Genomic DNA, 7,782 nt, shown 5'->3' with positions numbered 1-7,782 from the left:
TTCACAGGATCAGGACTTCAAAGATAAGATAAACTCCACATCTGTTGTTTTACACATTTTAAAGCACTTTCAAATGAGTTTTTGTTTCCAATTTGATCCTTAAGATCACTGGTGACTTAGAGTGAATGTAATTGTTCTTGGATTACAAAACTGGTATTTATGTGGATGAGATGACCTATTCCAAGACCTGCCTTGGAGTTAGAAACCAGATTTTTCAGCATTTGGCTCAGATTTGTTCTAAGATGCCTCCGTATAGATATCCAGAATTCTTTTTTTTTTTTAGTCTCCTGAGTAGAGATTACTGGTAGATGATAGGAGTCACAGTGTCTGTAAATCTAGGATCATTTCACTTCAGACAGTCCTATAGACACACACCTGACACAAATTTTTTAAAGTTGTATCTATGTCAATTTCATCTTACTTTTTGTAAACCAAGGATTTAAGTTCTTATTATGAGAGGAATATTATACTGTGATCCAGGATGATGGTCAAAGGTTCTTGTAGCCAGGTGGGTGCCATCTGCGTAAAATGCACAGCACCACAGGTGAACAAGGGCCTTTAGAGTGAATGGGGAGTTCCTGGGGAAGCTGGGACTTGGTTTGAGAGGTTTTAGATGATCTAAATGCAAGATTTGGAAATCCTGGATGCAAGATGTCCAAAATGGTTGAAAGGACAGTTGATCTGGACTTGATTGAACTGCCCTACTGGGGTAAATTGCAATCAGATTCCCAGGTAATGCAAGGATGCACCATAGAAAGGTATGCCCCACTAAGGAAACACCCAGACTGGACCTTGGTGCTCTCCTGCGTGAGGGAGACAAAGGATGTGTTAGCCACCAAGTGATGACCCACTTCAGGGGAAACACCTTTGCCCTGGTCCCCTTCCCAGTCTAGAGGACAAATGTCTCTAAGAGGGCTGTTATGAAGAGATGAAGAGCTTCTTAAGAGAACACATACTTGGGGTCTAAGGTCTGGATCTGGCAGCTGTGTTGGCATTTTATTTAACCAGCTGAGTATTTAAAATGTTTCCTGGGTGGCTGGCTGGCTTAGTCAGTGGAGCATGCAACTCTTGATCTCAGAGCTGTAAGTTTGAGCCCCATGCTGGGTGTAGAGATTACTTAAAAATAAAATAAAGTAACATAGAATAAAATAAAATGTTTCTGAATTGTGATATCTTTAGAAGGGGCCTGGACTCCATAGTTTACTTTGGTTCAAGTACTGCTTATTGTCTTATTTTTAATAACTTTATTCAGATATACAGTTGACCCTTGAACAACATGACTTTGTACTGCATGGTTCCACATATATGCAGATTTTTTGGATAAATATGGTACAGTACTATAAACTTTTCCTTGCGAATTTCTTAATAATACTTTCTTTTGTCTAGCTTACTTTATTGTAAGAATACAATATATAATACATACCATACAAAATATGTGTTAATCTACTGTTTTTTATCGGTAAGGCTTCCATCAACAGTAGGCTATTGGTTACGATTTGGGGGAGTCAAGGGGAGCCTGGGTAGCTCAGTTAGTTAAGTGCCCAACTTTAGCTCAGGGCATGATCTTGCAGTTCATAAGCTGGAGCCCTGCTTCAGGCTCTATGCAGACAGCTCACAGCCTAGAGTCTGCTTTGGATCTTGTGTCTCCCTCTCTCTCTGCCCCTCCACCACTCATTCTCTCTCTCTCTCTCTCTCTCAAAAATACATAAACATTAAAAAATATTTGGAAGAGTCAAAAATTATACCATGATTTTAGACTGTGTGACGGTTCAACACTCCAATCCCTTGTATTGTTCAAAGGTCAATTGTGGGGCGCCTGGGTGGCTCAGTCGGTTGAGCGTCCGACTTCGGCTCAGGTCATGATCTCATGGTTCGTGGGTTCGAGCCCCACATCGGGCTCTGTGCTGGCAGCTAGCTCAGAGCCTGGAGCCTGTTTCAGATTCTGTGTCTCCCTCTCTCTTTGACCCTCCCCTGCTCACGCTGCCTCTCTCTCTCTCAGAAATAAACATTAAAAAAAGGCCAATTGTAATTGACATGCGATAAAAATTTACTATTTTAAAGTGTAGAATTCAGTGGTTCTTATTATTAGGTTGTGTGTTGTCACCACTATCTAATTGCAGAACATTTTCATCACCTTAGAAAGAAACCTTGTACCCATTAACAATCACTCCTCATTCCTCCTCTGCCACTCCTAGCCCCTGGCAACCACTAATCTACTTTGGTTTCTATGGATTTGCCTATTTTGGAGATTTTCTATACATGGAATCATACAACATGAGTCTTGAGTCTGGCTTCTTTTACTTAGCATAATATAGTTTTAATATCCATACTGTTGCATAATCTTCCATTGTATGAGTACACTGCATTTTGTTGATTCATCTATAAACCGGTGGACATTTAAGTTGTATCTGTTTTCTGCCTATTCTTTATAAACAATGCTGCTTTATAAACAATGTTTTTGTGTGGACACATGTTTTCTGTTTTCTTGGGTATTTTCCTACATGTGGGATTACTGTGTTGTATGGTAACTCTACGTTTAACTTTTTGAAGAATTACCAAACTGTTTTTACAGTAGCTGCATCATTTTATAATCTTACCAGCAATGACTGAGGGTTCCAATTGCTCCATGTCATGGATGATACTTGTCTTCTTTTTTATTTTGCCATTCCAGTGGGCATGAAGTGATGTTTCACTGTGGTTTTCATTGTATTACCCTAATGTCCCATGATGTTGAGAATCGTCCATGTGTTTATTGACCATTTGTATAGCTTCCTTAGAGAAAAGTTTCTTTAATCTTTCCCAACTTTAATGTGGTATTTTTTTTAATTGTTGAGTTTCTGAGTTGTGTATATGTTTTGGATACAAGTCTCTTAAATGATTTGCAAATATTTTCTCCAGTGAGTTGACTTTTTACTTTTTTGATCGTGCTCTCTGAAGCACACATCATAAAGTTTGGATAAAACCCAATTTACCTATGTTTTCTTTAGTTTCTTGCGGTTTTGGCATTATACAAATCATTGCCTAATCCAAGGTGATAAAAATTTATGCCTATATTTTATTTTTAAGGTTTTTTTAGTTTTCTCTCTGACATTTAGGTTGGTGATACATTTTGAGTTCATTTTTGTTAAATGTAATGAAGCATCTTTATCCTTTTGTAGGTAGTTATCCAGTTGTCTAGTGCTGTTTGTTGGAAAGATTATTCTTTCCCCATTGAATTGTCTTAGCACCCTTGTTAAAAATCAATTGACCATGGGTGTATGAGTTTATTTTTGGACTCTCCAATCTCCACTGATCTTCATGTCTATTTTTATGCCGGTACCACACTATCTTGAGTCACTGTAGCCTTGTAATAAATTTTGAAACCCGGAAGTGTTAGTCCTCCAACTTTGTTCTTCTTCAGGCATGTTTGGCTATTTCTGGGCCCCTTGCATTTAAGTATGAATTTTAAGATCAGTTTCAATTTCTGCAAAGCCCCACCTGGGATATGGAAGGTATTGTGTTGATTCTGTCAATCAGTTTAGGGAATGTTGCCAATTTAACATTATTTGTTCCAATTCATGAACAAGCCCTGCCTTTTGATTTATTTAGATCTTCTTTAATTTCTTTCAACAATATTTTATATTTTCAGTGCAAAAGTCTTGCACTTTTTACTATGCTTATTCCTAAGTATTTTTTTCTTTTTGAGAGTGGGATGGGAATAGGGGAAGTTAAAATACCACAAATTTTACTGTTTTCACAGAGATTCAGTCATTTTTAGTGAATAGATGCTCTTCCAATTGTAAGCCTTTGGTTAACTTTGAGAATTTTAAAACAAATTCGAAATCAAATTTGATTTTTGACAAGATTTGTCAGTGTTCTCATTTCTTTTATGGTAGAGTAGATTTTTGGAAGTCTTTATTCTGAAGTGCCAAAAAGCAGAATTCCCCATTGTTTATACCACTGCCTTTCTTAGGTTACCTTCTGGGCTCTGAGAATATTTGAGATACACAGGCAAGTGACTGGCAAACAAAGAGGTATGACACAGAAGCTCATTGGGCTACAGGGCATCTTGGTGGATGTCATGTATTAACAAATATATTGGGCCAAAATTCCCATCACTGAGATCATAGGCAGAGTGGTAAAACCTAGGTATTATTAGTTTTTCCTCAGTGAATTAGAAGTGAGACANCCTGGAAGTTTCTAATAATAAGGCACATTTTTCATGTTTCCTGGTGGAAGCTCACACCAAGAGGAATATTATTAAATCCCAAATCTAGGAATGACAAAAGTATATTAAGTGTCAACTTTAATTAATTCATAATAATAACGTAGAGCTCAGTGTTAAGAAGATTCTGTGATCATGGGACATGCGGGTGGCTCAGTCAGTTGAGCGTCTGGTTCTTGATTTCAGCTCAGGTCATGATCTCATGGTTCATGGGTTCCAGCCCTGCATTGGGCTCTGTGCTGACAGCGCAGGGCCTGCTTGGGATTCTCTGTCTCCCTCTATCTCTGTCCCTCCCCCATGTACATGTGCTTGCTCTTTTTCTCAAAAATAAATAAATAAACATTTTAAAAATATATATTTAAAAACAGAAGATTCTGTGATCACATCTAGCCTTAGTCTTAACCACTGTTTTGGTCAGGTCCAGCCAGGAAGTAGTGGCCACTTAAATAGAGTGCATGAGTAGAATTTAATAAAGGGATTATTTAAGATGCTGTGGACAGAGTTAAAGGAAGTCTATAAGGGAGGCTACTATACACAGGCCAGAAATTGTGATTCCCACTCCAAGGCCTACAGGACCTTCAATAGGATTGATTGAAGAAATGAGAATTTCAGTGATTTATCTAGAGTTCTCCTTTTGGCCATTTTTTAGTACCATATATGAGATTACTTGTTGTAAAATCCATACTTTGTCCTTAAAAATTTCAGAAGTTCTTAATTAAAAATGCTTGGGAACATTTTTATAGCAACATGAATATAACTTATTATTGACTTATATCAAATATTTCAACTTTATCTAATACAGTGAGAGATTCCACATTACAAAGGATTTTCACTATAGGCATCATTATCTTGCCTTATTCTCACAACAGATAAATCTGTATTGTAAGGTTTAAGAGTCACCAAGACCACCCTGACTTCTGACATCAAGTCTGAAGGCTGTTAAGACCACCCTCACATTCAATAATTTGCTGGCAGGACTCGCAGAACTCACTAAAAGCTCTTATACTCACAGTTATGGTTTACTACAGTGAGAGGATACATACTAAAATTGGTAGAGAAAAGAGGCACCTGAGGCAGAGTCCAGGAGAATTCCAAGCAAGAGCTTCCATTTGTCCTTTCCCAAAGTTGTGCAGTTGTGAGCAGTGCTAACTTCTCTCGGTAATGTGTGGCGATACACATGGATTATTGCCACTAGGATGCTTTGCTAAGTTTTGGTGTCCGTAGTTTTTATTAAGCTTGGTCACATAGTCATGGTTAACTGCCCATCTGGCTGACTTTAGCCTCTAGCCTCTCCAGAGGTCCAACCTCTGGCCCAAGACCTCTCCCCCCACCCCTCAAAATTGCATTGTTAGCATAGACCTTCTGGCACAGCCCAGGGTCCCCAGGTAAACAAAGACACTCTTATCAAGCAGGATATTCCAAGGTCTTTGAAGTTACCTCCCAGGAGTCAAGGGCAAAGGCCAGACCTCTCTTTGGGCGAGGTTCATCCTTTACTACATAAGCATGTACTAAGGTTATAGAAGACTAATATAAAAACAGAATGGAGGAAACCCTATAGATAAGCAGACATCTGAGAAGGATTTTCCTTTTGTCTTTGTAGCTCAGTGATATTTTTAAGTGTATATAAGAGTGTACAAAATTTTGTATACTGGACATCATGGGCTGTATCGGGGACTTTCATGGGAACGTTGACTTTATAGCTGCCTCTTAGAAATACCTTCTCATTATCCCCAACTTCTTCCACAGAAACACAGAAGCTCTCGCTGCTATTGAAAAGAAAAGAAAAGAAAAGCAAAAGCACCCTAAAAATGGTTTTTACAGAAGAACTTAATCTGGAAATTTGGTTTCTGTTAGTGCTACAATTAAGATGCTAGCCATGAGGGGTACTGGGTGGTTCACTTGGTTAAGTGTCCAACTCTTGGTTTTGGCTCAGGTCATGATCTCACAGTTTTGTGAGCTTGAGACCCGTGTCGGGCTCTGCTCTGGTAGTATGAAACCTGCTTGGGATCCTATCTCCCTCTCTCTTTTTCTCTGTCCACTCCCTACTTGTGCAATCTCTGTCTCTTTAAAAATAAGTAAATAAACTTAAAAAAAATATATAGCCATTAAAACTTGGTAGGTCACATATTATTTCCATTCATTTGCTTAGGATTGTGAAACAAATTGCTGGGAACCCTAGGGACCATTTTTGGGGTATCTTTCTAATGCAAAATTGACCAGAGAATGAGGAAATTGTGTGATCTATAAAATTCCTTAAGAGTAAAACATTTGGCATTCTCTATCTACAGAATTAACAAGTTGGCAGAGCAATTTGAAGAAAATTTTTATAATAGCTAATATTACAAGTAAGTAAAAAGTAACATGTTTTCTCTATTTCTCCCAAAATTCACTCCTTCAGAAGTGTTCAGTATTGTCCATCTTTGATTTTGGTGGGCATGTAATAGCACTGGGCTCTGCCTTCTTGGATAAAATACTGTAGATGACCTTGATATAATTTATCACCAAAAAGCATTCTCTCCATAAACCTTAATAAGTTAGCAACGAGTTTCTGTAGTGGAAGGGGTTTTTTTCTTCCTTTTTTACATTTCAATTTATAGTATGTCCTTCACAGGAGCCATGTTTGAGGAAAACAGTGATTCTCACTAAAGGTTACATGCAGCCTGCCGTCCTCACAGCATGAATCTAAATAACCAACAAAATATCCTAATATCAATAAATATTTTTTTGCATGACACACTAGTAATTAATTTTGCAGATTTGCTTTTTCAAAAAAAAATCTTTGTTGCACAATAGATCGATAGTTGCCAGACTATGATTTCACATACTAGGAAAATTACCAAAATTTTGGGGGGAATTGACATAGAGTTGTCAAATATTTTCTCTTGCCAATTACAGACACTACAAGGGGAAAAAATCCCCTAGAATCTATTGTCAGAATTATTTCATGAAAGAATGTTTTGGGGTTAATACATAAGTTAATCAATATGATTTGCTGATTTAGTTTTTTTGGTTTTCTGCTTATATCCTACTTTTTCTGTCCAGGTTCCATACCAAGCTTTTGGATGTCATCCTTGTGCAGGGGCCATGCAAACTTTCTCTGGATCCTTTCAATTTTAGCAGATGTGCTGCTAAAGTGAACACCGTATCAATCTTTTAAATGACATCTTTCAGGGGCACCTGGGTGGCTCAGTCGGTTGAGCATCTGATTCTTGATTTTGGCTCAGGTCATGATACAGCTTCATGGGTTGGAGCCCTGCATTGGGCTCTGTGCTGGCAGCTTGGGGCCTGCTTGGGATTCTCTCTCTCTCTGTCTCTCTCTCTCCCTCTGTCTCTCTCACTGCCCCTCCCCCATTCACACTGTCTCTTTCTCAAAATAAATAAACTTTTAAAAAAGACGTCTTTAGGGGCACCTGGGTGGTTCAGTTGGTTAAGCATCCACCTTCGGCTCCAGTCATGATCTCTCAGTTCATGGGTTCGAGCCCGGAGTTGGGCTCTGTGCTGATTGCTAGCTCAGAGCCTGGAGTCTGTCTTTGGATTCTGTATCTTCCTCTCTCTCTGACCCTCCCCTGCTCACACTG

At 38.5% G+C, this 7,782-nt stretch overlaps 1 non-coding gene across 1 annotated transcript; it reads right to left on the bottom strand.

The window, feature by feature from the left end:
• Positions 1 to 7,238: 7,238 nt before the first annotated feature.
• Positions 7,239 to 7,345, bottom strand: LOC144238574 (U6 spliceosomal RNA). Its single transcript, XR_013337160.1, has one exon. It is a non-coding gene; the product is annotated as a U6 spliceosomal RNA (small nuclear RNA).
• Positions 7,346 to 7,782: the final 437 nt, after the last annotated feature.

Source organism: Crocuta crocuta, unplaced genomic scaffold, assembly GCF_008692635.1.
Source record: "Crocuta crocuta isolate KB4526 unplaced genomic scaffold, BGI_CrCroc_1.0 scaffold830, whole genome shotgun sequence".
Classification (NCBI taxonomy): Eukaryota; Metazoa; Chordata; class Mammalia; order Carnivora; family Hyaenidae; genus Crocuta; species Crocuta crocuta.
Note: the sequence above shows the minus strand (reverse complement) of the source record. Positions and strands in the feature narration are given on the sequence as shown.